We start from the raw sequence: 12,995 nt of genomic DNA, 5'->3' as shown, positions 1-12,995 counted from the left end.
TTTCCCTCTTCTTAGAAGGCCATAGTCGGTGGATTGAAAGTCTACCTAAATGAAGCATGACCTCATCTTACCTTGATTATTTCAGCAAAGATATACTTCTCTCTTTCTTTTATAAAGATTGTTTTATTTTTAGAGAGAGAGACAGAGACAGAGACAGAGAGACAGAGAGAGAATCCCAAGCAGGCTCCATGCTCAGCATGGAGTCCAATGCAGGGCTTGATTCCAAGACCCTGGAATCACGACCTGAGCTGAAATCGAGAGTTGGATGCTCCACCAACTAAGCCACCCTGGGGCCCCAGCAAAGACCTATTTCCAAATAAAGTCCCATTCACAGGTCCTGGGTGGACATGAGTTTTGAGGGGATGCTATTCAACCCAGTCAAGGAGTTAATCACCCCAAACCCTATGGCTGAGAGGGGACAAGGTGAACACCTCAAAGGAAAATCAGGGTCCCCCTGGCGTGAGAAGAGGACTCGATGCTGGTTACCACTTAGCACGCTTCTCCATGCCATGCCAGCCACGTGTGTGTCCAGTCCTACTTACACACCCCGGCGGATGGGGGGATCACTGCTGAATCAGGTAGTCTGTTGCACACGTAGGTGATCTTCGGGGGTGACCTGCCCTGGTGTTCACCATAGCTTTTATTTACCACCTTGGTTTTTATTTGATCAAGGATCAGGGGCTTCCCTGGCACAAAGCTGATCTAAAGAAGTTGCAGAGGGGAGGGGTGGGGGTGCCAATGAGGTACATAGAAAAGAGGTGACCTGGTCAAGAGGGGGGCCCACAAAGTGGACAATGTGTGAGGCAAGAGGCCCAGGTTTGAGGTTCTGCCTCAGCTCCTCGCCAGTTTTGTGACCTTGGACAAGTGATTTTTGCCTCTGTGAGCCTCAGTTTCCACATCTGTAAAATGGAGGTGGCTCAGAGGCTTGCTGGACAAACAGAAATGCCAGATAGGAAGTTACTTTCCAAGCTGTGAAGGTCTGGGCACCCACACAAAGTGGGGATCCTGCAAAGCTTTCCCCTCAGAAGTGGGCGGGGTGTCCTGCCCCACCCAAGGGTGCCCCCAGCTCCTGCTCTGACCCAGGGCCAGACTCAGTTTCCATGATGGTTCACTTTGCTCTCCAGCACAAATAACTTTTCCAAGCGGCGTAGGAGGAGGCTGGGATTTCGACGAGACACACAACTTTCACAGAGTCGTGCTTTGAGAGTGTTTCTAAACCGTCACGTGCTGGGTCCTGTCCAGGGCACAAAAGAATTATCATGGATGGCTTGGTATGCAGTTTTGGAGTTTTTCCACCTGGTGAACTTTTGAAGTGGAAAAGCTGACATTTTGCTTTTAACTGATCTTCCCAAGGTGTGAAGAGTCCCGGGTAGGTTATTACGTTGAAAGTTTCATATTTTAAATAAAACAACGTTAATTAAATTTAGTTTTTTTTAAAAATGTTTTATTTATTTCTGAGAGAGGAAGACAGCGTGAGCAGGGGAGGGTCAGAGAGAGAGGGAGACACAGAATCCAAAACAGGCTCCAGGCTCTGAGCTGTCAGCACAGAACTCGATGTGGGGCTCGAACCCACGAACCGTGAGATCATGACTTGAGCCGAAGTGGGACGCTTAACCGACTGAACCACCCAGGCTCCCCATAATTAAATTTAGTTTTTAAGAATTATTTTATTTAGTGTTATGAAGGGAGGCACCCCAGAATATTATACAAAAAGTTATATTCATGGGAATCTTTCTTTTTTATTATGACACTTGATAATCTTTAACAATGTTGCACATAGAGTCCATACCTTCCACAGTCTGTGAATGTGAGTTTCCCACTGGATTGGGCACTTTGTACCAACTGGCTCAGGTCTTCCCGACGATGCCATCCCAGCTTTCCTGAACTGGACACGCTGGACTGGTGGTTACTAAGATATGATCCCCAAAGTTTGCTCAGCCCTGTTGTTATTCGCGCAGCAATAAATATGACGTCTATTTCTAAAGTGATCAATACAATGTTAATATCCAAAGCAATAGAGAGACTTTTAAAGCCTCCAATCACACGTAGAAGATAAATACAACGTGTTATGCGCTTCCTCGATTAGATGGATGGACACCTACCCAGTTACAGAACCATTGGTGACACAGCTTTAGGGATGCCAAAAATGACTATAAAGTGGGCATTTGTCTCTTCAACTTTCCAAAAGACAAAGGCGAACTTGATGCCAAATGCCCACTCTTGTCTGAACGCTGCAGCCACGCTGTGCACACAAATTCTCTATTGTTCATGGAATTCACCACAATACTCACAATGTTTATCTCCCTAGATAGTAGAATAAGAGGGGATTTTAATATGGCTAATTATGCTTCTCTGCATTGTCAGACACTTCAAGAATAACCATATGAAAATTTGTAATAAAAATGTAAAAGAAACTCAAAATACTACAAATTCTAAGATCAAAGTGAAGCCATGGTAGATTCAGTTTATGTTTGGCAAACATTCACTCCCTGCCCACTCTCAGTGCTGTGTGTTTTTCAGCCTAATGCTCTGGGAGGTTGGGTTTGGTCATGTGATGTGCTCTGGCCAAAAGGAGGTGAGCTGAAGCCACAAGGCACCAGTTCTCAGCCTAGGGATTGAGAGGTATTGGGTGTTTCCTCTCTCTCATAATGGGCTTGTTCCAGCCCATCTTGCTTGATTGCAGAATGAGAAACCTGTTACAGACCTGAACCTGACCTGAGGCAAGGCTGTGCCAGCCGACTCAAACATCTGAAAGCAAAAAAGAAACATTAAGATTTCTGGGATTGTTTGTTATGCAGCAAGTACTGACTAATACAGAGTCCAAACAGGTAGCAAGTGTTTTTATGTCACTCACTGAGTCTACCCTGGCCATGCCCAAAAGCCCTAAGATAAAATAATAATATAGCCGTTGTTCTCCAAAATAGAAAATCCTTGGGGCACCCAGGTGGCTCGGTCAGTTAAGCGACCAGCTCTTGAATTCAGCTCAGGTCATGATCTCAGGGTTGTGAGATCAAGCCCTGAGATGGGCTCTGCGCTGGGCAGTAGAGCTTGCTTATGATTCTCTCTGCCTCTCCCTCTGCCCCTCTCCCCCACTCATGTTCTCTCTCTCTTAAAGGAAAAAAAGAAAAAGAAAATCTTGAAAAATATGGAGAAAACAAAAAACAACCCATACCTACCACTCAAGTATAGCCAGTAACAGCATCTTGGTGCACATGCCTTCAATCTCTTATCTCTGAAGACAAATGACGCCAGTTAGATTAGGAAGATACATAAAAAGCAACCTTGTCCTTTGAATGGTTCGGATGAGAACCTTGGGGGCATCCCTGACGGCTCTTTTTGTCTCCTCCGTCTGGTCTGCCCGCAAATCCTATAGGCCCTACAGAGCTCGGCCTTTCTCTTTGTCCCCTCTGTCACCATCACCACCACCGCCACCTGTCACCTAGAGTACACACTCAGCCTCCCGTCCTTGGCTCTCTCCATACCGTTCATTGGGAATGTACACAGGGCGGGTACTTGCGTGGCCCACCCCCTTGCTTCCCCGTGTCTGAGATTCAAAAGTCACTTTCTCAGGAAAGCCTTCCCTGGCTCTGTACTTACACACACACACACACGCACACACACGTACACATGCACACACTGATACTTCACATTCCTCCTTCCCTGCTTTACTGTCCGAGATACCATATACCTGAGTTCTCACGTACTCATTCATGTCTTAACCACACCCCCTGCTAGAATGTAGGCCCCACAAGAGCAGGCCTCTTTGTTTCATTTACCACCGGAGATTCCGTGTCTAGAACAGTGCCTGGCACATAAGTAGACGCTCAGTGAATATTTGTTGAATGAGTGACTAAATGAGTGAATGGTGAAAGTATGTAGAATGTTTCAGAGACATAATAGAGGGAACAGCACCACAGAGGTTAAAGAATTTGTATACACTGGAAAAAGTTGATAAAACTTTTTAAAGGGGGGGGGGCGCCTGGGTGGCTCAGTCGGTTAAGCGTCTCACTTTGGCTCAGGTCATGATCTCATGGTCCGTGGGTTTGAGCCCCACATGGGGCTCTGTGCTGCCAGCACAGAGCCTGGAGCCTACTGGAGCCTGGAGCCTACTTCTCCCTGTCTCTCTGCCCCTCTCCCGCTCATGCTCTGTCTCTCAAAAATAAACATTAAAAAAATAATAATAAAACAAAAAACTTTTTTTAAAATTTTTATTTATTTCTAGGAGAGAGAGAGATAGACAGCGTGGACAGGGGAGGGTCAGAGAGAGAGGGAGACACAGACTGAAACAGGCTCCAGGCTCTGAGCTGGCAGTCAGCACAGAGCCCGACGCGGGGCTCGAACCCACGAACCGCGAGATCATGACCTAAGTGAAAGTCGGACGCTTAACCGACTAAGCCACCCAGGCGCCCCTAAAACAAAAAACTTTTTAAATGGAAGGTAAATGTACAAAGTAATAAAGGCCACTGGTAGAACAAACAATAATATAATCACTAAAAGCAAGGAGGTTAAAGGAAGAAGCGGTAGTGGAGAGAATGTATTGAGAAGAGAATTCCTTATCTCTCTTGTCACTGGAAATTTTTTGGGGTCAATAATTTAAGAAACAGCATTCTACATTTATTCCTTAAAGCAGAGGCCCTCAGTTGTACTCTACGCAGTTCAGACATTGCTTTAAAAATTGTCGAATTAGTTGCCAAGTTTTGAAATTTGGGATATTTCATATATAGAAGAGCTCGGTTTCTCTTAAAAAAAGATCTGGCTACGCTGGGCCTGCATTCTGGAGTCCAGCCACCAGGTGGCGCAGAGTAGCAGCCCCTCCCATTACATGCGGCTTGAATCCTTAGTTTGCTGTAGATTCTCCGGGTTTTTCATTCCTGGTGTAAATATTTAATGGTAAGAAACTAAGAAAAATAGAAGCAAGCAATTCTAACAGTAGTTCCCTCAAATCAGTAGGGCCTAGGAGCATTGAAAAGATGGGAAAGATGAGTAGATCATTTAGAACTTTGTACGCTCGGAGAGCATTTATATACGAAGTCAGGTACACGTGCCTTGTTTGTATAATGAAGGCACCAATTAGGTTTCAAAAACTACTGAAAAATACATTTTGTTTTTCTTTAGAAAAATGGCAAAGGACTGAAAAATATAAAGATCAAGAATAAAAACTGCCTGTGCCCTGCCAGTTCCTAACAGCATTTTGGTATATTTTCACCTAATCTTTTATCTATTGTGATAAATCAGGCTGGTTAGAAACAAAGACAGACATCTGGATAGGTGGATATTTCCACATCATTGAGACCACACTGTGTATAAAACGTTGTGACATTTGCCATTTTAGACTGCTGAGTATTTCACATGAGGCTGAATTCATATACATCTTGCCTTTGCCAATGTTAAAAACTGTATCAGCAATTTCTCCCAGCATCTGGCTTTTTCTCGACTTCTGAGTGTGTAGAAAATTGAATTATGCGCGTACCAAGTCAACATTCCAGTTTTCCTGGCAAAGACCTAGCCTGCCAGTGGAAACAGAGTGTTTTCATTTTCCTTCTCTCTCCCCATCGTTCCAAGCTTTTCTGGTTTCTCTGTGTGCATATTTCCCCTCTGGATTTGGCACCGTGAGGCTGCTAAGTTCTTCCAGATTTAGGGTCCAATGCCATCCTAAATCTTTGGGTTTGACAGGCTGGGTCGGCGGTTTCTGAGATATGAACCAAAAAACTTTCTTGGAGGCTGTCTGCCAATCACAGGACAACCCATGAGGTGAGAATTTGGCACTTACCACTGAATTTGGAAGCCAGAGTCCACTGCCTTCTGCCTGAAATGTACCTGCACGGTGTTGGGCACAAAGTAAGTTCCCACTAGGTCCTTGACGGTGGAAACCAGATCAGGTAGCTCTTGGCAAGAGATGTGACAGATTCGCTCCCAATGCACTGCCCTTTTTACCAACATCCTCCGATCTGACCTGCACTTAAGGCTTTCTGACCGTGTGACACCAATGGCCAGACTAACTTCTCTGATCCCACCGTGGGTTAATTGTTGAAGACAATCGCAATGTGCCCCCCACATCAGCACCTGAGATTTCCAGGCTTCCAGGCCTTTCTGTACGGATCTGAAGCCTCCAAGGGTCACTGCATCTTCGAGCTTGCTCTCGGCGCTTGTGTCACCGGCCACGGAAAGAGCGGAGGTCAGCAGGTGCATCGGCAGCTCTCCTTTCCCTCCCCCTGCCCACCCACCCACACTCCTGGTCTGCAGGATGTGCGGGGCAGTTCCCGTGGCTTTCTGCTCACTTCTAGATAATGGTAGACAGCAATATGACGGTGAGAACAGTCAAGTGTAACAACCATGTAGACTCAGCAACGAACATGTCACCTTACATGCAGGTTCTGAATTTCATTCGTGTCACACCTCTCCCCTACCCCACTCTTCCTTCTTATCCTCCCCACCCCCCACCTGGCCGCGAGGAAGTTAAGGGGCATGAAAGCCTCCTCGAGTGGCCGGTGCTGTTAGGATGTGGCATCGTGCTTTCTGGACTCGGTGGTGTCTGCAGTGGATTTCTTTTGTTATTAGTGTGTGTGTGTCTGTGTGTCTCTGTGTGTGTGTCTGTATGTGTCTGTGTGTCTCTGTGTCTGTATGCGTGCGTGTGTGTGTGTTTGTGTACACGTGTGTGTGGTTCTTGGCAGCGCCACCCACTGGGAGCCTCTGAATGAGCCTCCTTAAAAGCAGGGGATGTGTCTCCTCTGACTGGCCACTTTCCATTTGGCCTGCAGACCCTTGGCATCCTGGGGTCCGGCGCCTTCCCTTCCCATTTCCAGGTGGGCATCCACTGGGCCTCCCAAGGGACCCCAGCCCAGCTGCCTCCGCGGGACTCAGAACCGGTTCCTGGAAGAAACTCACACCTTTGACCCCCTCGAGGGCTACTTCCGGTTGCGGCTGGCGGTAATCCATCTCCCTGCAGAGGCTGAGCGCCCGCCATCTCTGTCTCCTAGACTTCTCTAGGCCTGGGTCTGGCACTTCAGGAGACTGGAGGTGCACAGCAGTGTCCAAAGCAGCATCTCCCCGGGTCGGTCCTCTCTTTCAGCTTCTCCCACCTCCTCGAGGTCGGCCCTGAGCTAGGGGTCTCAAAGCCGATATCCAGCATCCTCTTTGCAATTCCGGCCCAGGCGGAGGGAAGGGCACTTGCTACCCACCGGGTGACTCCTGGCCTCTGGGGTTTCCGCCAGACTGAAGGCAGGAAGAGTCCCCTTCTCACACCCCCCTTGCTTTTATTTCTTTCAACACTTGTTTTCAGCTGTCATCTCCCGCCCGGATCAACTCCAGTATGGAAAACCAGCTACATTTTCTTTTCGTTCCCTTGCCCCTTCTGACAGCCCCACTCCTACAAGGCGGAGCCCACGCTGTTCTGCGAAGGATGGAGTCGCAGGAGGGAGCGGGGGTGGTTCGGACACCGCCCACTTCTATTCACCCTCCTGTTCTCATTGGGGCCCATCTTGCCTGGCCAATGAGGGCATTGCAGCCCCTACCTCCCCAGCTACAGCGATTGGCTCCAGAGTGGGGGCGTGGCCAAGGCTAAGCCAATCAGAGCCAAGGTACTGCCCGCTGGGAATGACTCTCAAGTCTCCTGAGACCGCGTTTCTCACTCGATTGCTGAGCGGGTAGGATGGAGCCTAGAGCCGGGTCTTGGCTTCCTGAGACCCAGGGAGGGCCTGGCTGCGAATGCGGCCATCGCGGAAGGCCGGGTGAAGAGAAGGAGCATTTTAGCCATGAGCCCACGAATCTCTTTGTGTTCATTTAAGCCAGTTCATGTTCTCTTTTTCTTTCACTTGCAATCCGGGGACCCGGCTGATTCAGAAAGAGGAAGCATCACATCCCAGGAGGAAACATGATTAAGCATTTCGTCTGAAACAGCCCTAGTCTTAAATGTCTCCTAACGGGGGCGCCTGGGCGGCTCAGTCGGTGAAGCTTTGGACTTCGGCTCAGGTCATGATCTCATGGTTCCCGAGTTCAAGCCCCACATCAGGCTTGGTGCTGACACCCTGGAGCCTGCCTGCTTGGGATTCTCTCCTACCNCAGTGCTGAGCTGTTAGCAAGGAGCCTGGTTTGGATTCTCTCTCTCTCCTACTCTCTGTCTCTCTCCCACTCTCGTGTGCTCTCTCTCAAAATAAATAAATTAACTTAAAAAAAAAATAAATGGAATTAAGTATCTCCTAGCTTAACTCCCATCAAGAATTTCATTAGGCCTGGGTGGCTCAGTCGGTTGGGGGCCAGACTCCCGCTCAGGTCATGATCTCACAGTTGGTGAGTTCAAGTCCCAAGCTCTCCTGACAGCTCAGAGCCTGGAGCCTGCTTTGGATTCTGTCTCTCCCCCTCTCTCTGCCCCTCCCTCGCTCTTGCTCTCTCTCTCTCTCTCACTCTCTCAAAAATAAAATAAACATTTAAAAATTTTTCATTAATTTATGCAGTCAGCAAATATCTCTGAAGCACCTCAGTTTACCCGACACCCCCAAGTAACTGTTACCATTCAGATGGTATAGGGAAGGAAGGTCAGATTTCGGCAAGGACACGAGACCCGTGCAATGTCACACGCTGGAATGTCAGAGCTGGAGCTTTGCCACCGTGTGCGTCTGACTGCAAGCCCTGTTTTCCCATCAGGCTGTACTGACTGCTCCAAGAGGTGCGGGCGCTGCCAGCCAATGCCTGCTTGCTTGCTGGATCACATCCCGGGAACGAGCTCCCAGAGCAGCAGGGCACAAGCTGTACCACCCGCAGCAGGTTGGCAAGACCTGTCAAGGCAGGGTGGGCAGCAGCCCCTCTGCCTCCTAGGGACCCTTGAAATCATGGCTTTGCGGTCCAGTGAGTCTGACTCACCCTGGAGTCTCTCACGTGGCTTAACACAATGCCTCACATCCAGGAGGCGCTCGATCAGAGTTTACTGAGTGAAGGAAATAATGGGGAAAATGTCTGCCCAGCAACCGGTGCCAGTGCTATGACTCAAACGGTGCAGATCGTCCCCTGGAAAGGACAGCATGCACATGCAGTTCTATGTCTAAGAATCTACCCTGCAGATACATTTTCACATAGACTCCTATCAAGGCCGCATCACAAGGTTGGGCAGGTTGTGCACTGCCCAACACTGAGAGGCAGCTTTCGCACCACGGGAGATGGTGGAAGAGGGAGATCGCTTTTCACTGTCTACCTTTGTGTGCTGTGTCAATTCTTTTCTTTTTAGCATAGTCATACATAACTTATTCCGAAGGAAAACTTTATATGAGAACTGAGGTGGTGTTTAAATTTCTTAATGCATTGCTTGGCACGTCGGCCATTCTGAATTATTATCCTTGTTACTGTTTTAAAAGAAAACGCTACATGTTATTACACGACAGAGACACACGAGGGCGCGCCAGGCATCTATTGAAGGGTTTCGTAGCATCAGTTACCTGCTGGAGGCTACAAAGGCTATATAATTCGGAGAGTGCAGGGGTGGGGGAGAAAATCCTGGGAGTCTCCTACGACAAGGGTGATTCTTGGCTCCATCTTGGTTCAGTGGGCCAGCCTTGTCAGTGCAATGCCAGGGCTCATTTCCCGAGTGCTTCCCTGCTGGGAATCAGGGGGAGAGTCCACTGTCCATGGTCACGGGGAGGGGAGCCAGGGGGAGAGTCCACTGTCCATGGTCACGGGGAGGGGAGCCAGGGGGAGAGTCCACTGTCCATGGTCACGGGGAGGGGAGCTACTGTAGCTGGAGCAGCCCTGGAGAGGTCCTCCTACACCCAGACCTTAGTGTTCTCATCTACGCAGGAGGGGTAATAAAACCCACCTTGCTGGGCTGCTGTGAGGATTGAGCAGGAACTTTCAGAGACTCTTGGTAGTGAAAAAACTGGAAAGAAAAAAAAAAAAAACAGAAGTAAGAAAGAAAAAATGCCCAAAACAGAGTCACCAAAAGTGAAGTCATTTTTACAAGATCAGATTTTAAAACTCATGCCTTTAATACACACACACACACACACACACTCTCAATAATATTAGGTAGAGGCAGAGACGGTGGGATTCATTTAAAAATAGTCACTGATGAGGTCTGACAGGGGACCCAAGGTTAATGATTTTCTCTGATTTCTTCTGCTATCAATTCAATGCTGGCGGCGCTCCTCTGTGACTTGGGGAGAACCTTATTTAAAGATAACACAAAAAATCCTTCTCCAGTGCCTGTGGCAGACAGATTGCTTCTCTGCTCGACAGCTGCCCTCCCTTTCTGCCCTTACCACTTTGTTCCAGCACGGAGCAGATGGCAGTGTGCTCAGTGGAGAGATGAGTTACCCCCAGTCCCAGAGGGTGAGCTGAAATGGATCTAAACCATTCCCTTTTGCTGGCAACAGCTTTATTATTGGGCATATGTTCTGGTTCTGGCCAATGAGAAGTAAGTGGGTGTCTCCTGGAGGCTTCTGGGAGAGATTCTCCTGTGTGATAAGACAAAGGCCTTGAGAAAGTTCTCTTCTGTCTGTCCTGTCTTTGGACATTGTCAGAAATATCCGGAGCTGCAGCAGCCATCTTGTGACCATGAGGAAAAGATCAAGAGAATTGCAGAAGCCTGTATCCTCATGTCCGACAAAACGGGGCTGTTGAATCCACCAACCCTGGGACCATCTGATTCAGGGCTTCTTGTTATATGATATGCTTTCTAGAAAACGTATAGCCCAAACCTCTTGTGGATGCTATGTTACTTGCAGCCAAAATCACCTCTGATGATACAAAGCTCATTATGAACAGACTGAGGCGATGCCAAATGCCTTCTTGGGCAGGATGCAAGACTTTGCATTTCGAACGAGCTCGGAGAACCCCATTTTGTGCAACATTTACCTCAGCTGGGTCTTAGCTGGAACGGGAGCCTGCAGGCCGAGGAAAGCCCAGGAGGGAGGCAGATGTGTTTCTAGTCTCATCTCGGTCCCGTGCTGGCCACGTGACCTCGGGCAGTGAGTCGGTCTCTTTGCACAACTTCCGCATCTGATAAAAGAACTCCTGGGGGCTCCTGGGTGGCTTAGTCGGTTGAGCGTCCAACTTTCGCTTAGGTCATGATCTCACGGTTCGTGGGTTCAAGCCCCGCGTCGGGCTCTGTGCTGACTGCCAGCTCGGAGCCTGGAGCCTGTTTCAGTCTGTGACTCCCTCTCTCTCTGACCCTCCCCTGCTCACGCTGTCTCTCTCTCTCTCTCCTAGAAATAAGTAAAACATTTTAAAAAAGAAAAAAGAACTCCTGGCTTTCCCCTCAATATTGCTTCTCCACAGCCCCCCACAATATGTGACAGCTCCAATCTTCCAGAAGGTCGGACCCCAGGACTTGAATCACCCGTGTGGGCTCTTGTTCACCCACACCTCACACTCAGTCCGTCAGAAAAATCTGTTGGCTCTGCTTTGAAGGTGCGCCCAGAATCGGACCACTTCCCACCACCTCCATTGCCAACACCCCGGTCCAGGCTAGCGTCATTTCCTTCCTGGACCATGGTGGCCACCTCCCCACCGGTCCCCGCGTCCATCCTCACCCCTAATGCTCTGTGCAGTCGAACAAAGAAGCATCGTGTCCCTCCTCCGCTCAGAACCCCCCCTCCCCCCCACTTCCTACCTCAGAGGAAGAGGAAGAGCTGAAATCCTGCAGTGACCTTCAAGGCTCGTGGAAATCTGACCTCAGCTCACCCTACACTGCACATACTCTGCTCCAGCCACACTGGCCTCCTTCCTCTTCCTCAAGTGCACCAAGCAGGCTCCTGCCACCTACCTGGAACCGTCTTCTCCAGATAGTCACCTAGCTGCCTCCCTCACCTCCTCCTGGCTTCTGCTCAAAGGTCACCTCCTCAGTGAGGCCCGCCCTGATTGCTCACCTAATAACCTGCCCCTCTAACTTCTGCTCCCCCGACATTGCCTTCTCCTGCCCCATATCCTGTCCCACTGGGTGTATATTTGTGGCCTGTTTGTTTCTTTTCTCTGTCACTATTAAGAGGCAATCTCTACAACAACAGGGTCCATACCTGTTGTTTTATTTATTTTCACATACAGTAAAATTCACTCCTTTGGTGGTAGAATCCTACGAGTTTTGCTACATACGGTCGTATAACCACCACCCCAATCCAGCTGCAAAGCTGTTCCATCACCTCCAGAAACATCTGCGCTTGGCCAACTCCTCCTTCCACCCCACCCACTGGAAATCACCGACCTGTTCTCTGCCCCTCAAATCTTGTCTTTTCTAGAAGCCCACAGAAAGGAGCCGTACAGTCTGTGGCCTTTTGAGACTGGCTGCTTTCACTCAGCATCGTGCCTTTGAGATTCATGCGTGTCGTTGCTTTCATCTGTGGTCTATTCCTTTCGTGTTGTTGAACTTCGGCCCCGGCAAACGGCTGCTGTTCGTGGCTTCCCCAGGTGAGGGCATCTGGGCTGGTTCGCGTTTAGGATGATGGTGAATAAGCTTCCCTCCGCGGTCACGAACGTAGGGCTGTCATTTCTGCAGGTTAAACACCCAGAGTGGGATCGCTGGGTCGTATGGTAAGTGTGGGTTTAGCCTCGGAAGAGACTGCAGACCGCCGTCCAGAGCGCCTGCACCACCTCCCACCCCCACCAGCACGGCAGGGGGCCAGTGGCCGCTCTGCGTCCCCACACCTGTTACGTTCTCACCGTTGTGTCTCCACTACCCGGCACAGAGGCTGGCGCACAGTAGGCGCTCTACGAGCATGCACACAGTAGGTGCTCCACGAGTATCTGCTGAATGAGTGATAAATGGCTGAGCCGGAAGCCGTCACACCGGGTGGTTATCAGGATCTAGTGGGTAAGGTTTGTAAAGCGCGTGGCACGGCGCCTGGCCCTTACATGCGCTCAGGACCTGAAGGTCACTGTTGTCCCCAGGGGCAGAGTCCCCAGCTCCACAGGACAAGGTCCCCAGCTCACCCACCTCCTCTGTTCTGATCTCTGGCTCCCTGAGCTCCAGGCTTTGGGGACAGAAAGATCTTCTCTCCCCAAGAACTGGAGGTAAA

This window comes from Crocuta crocuta, unplaced genomic scaffold (assembly GCF_008692635.1).
Source record: "Crocuta crocuta isolate KB4526 unplaced genomic scaffold, BGI_CrCroc_1.0 scaffold71, whole genome shotgun sequence".
In the NCBI taxonomy this organism is placed as follows: Eukaryota; Metazoa; Chordata; class Mammalia; order Carnivora; family Hyaenidae; genus Crocuta; species Crocuta crocuta.
The sequence above is the reverse complement of the archived record's forward strand: the minus strand, read 5'-3'. Positions refer to the sequence as shown.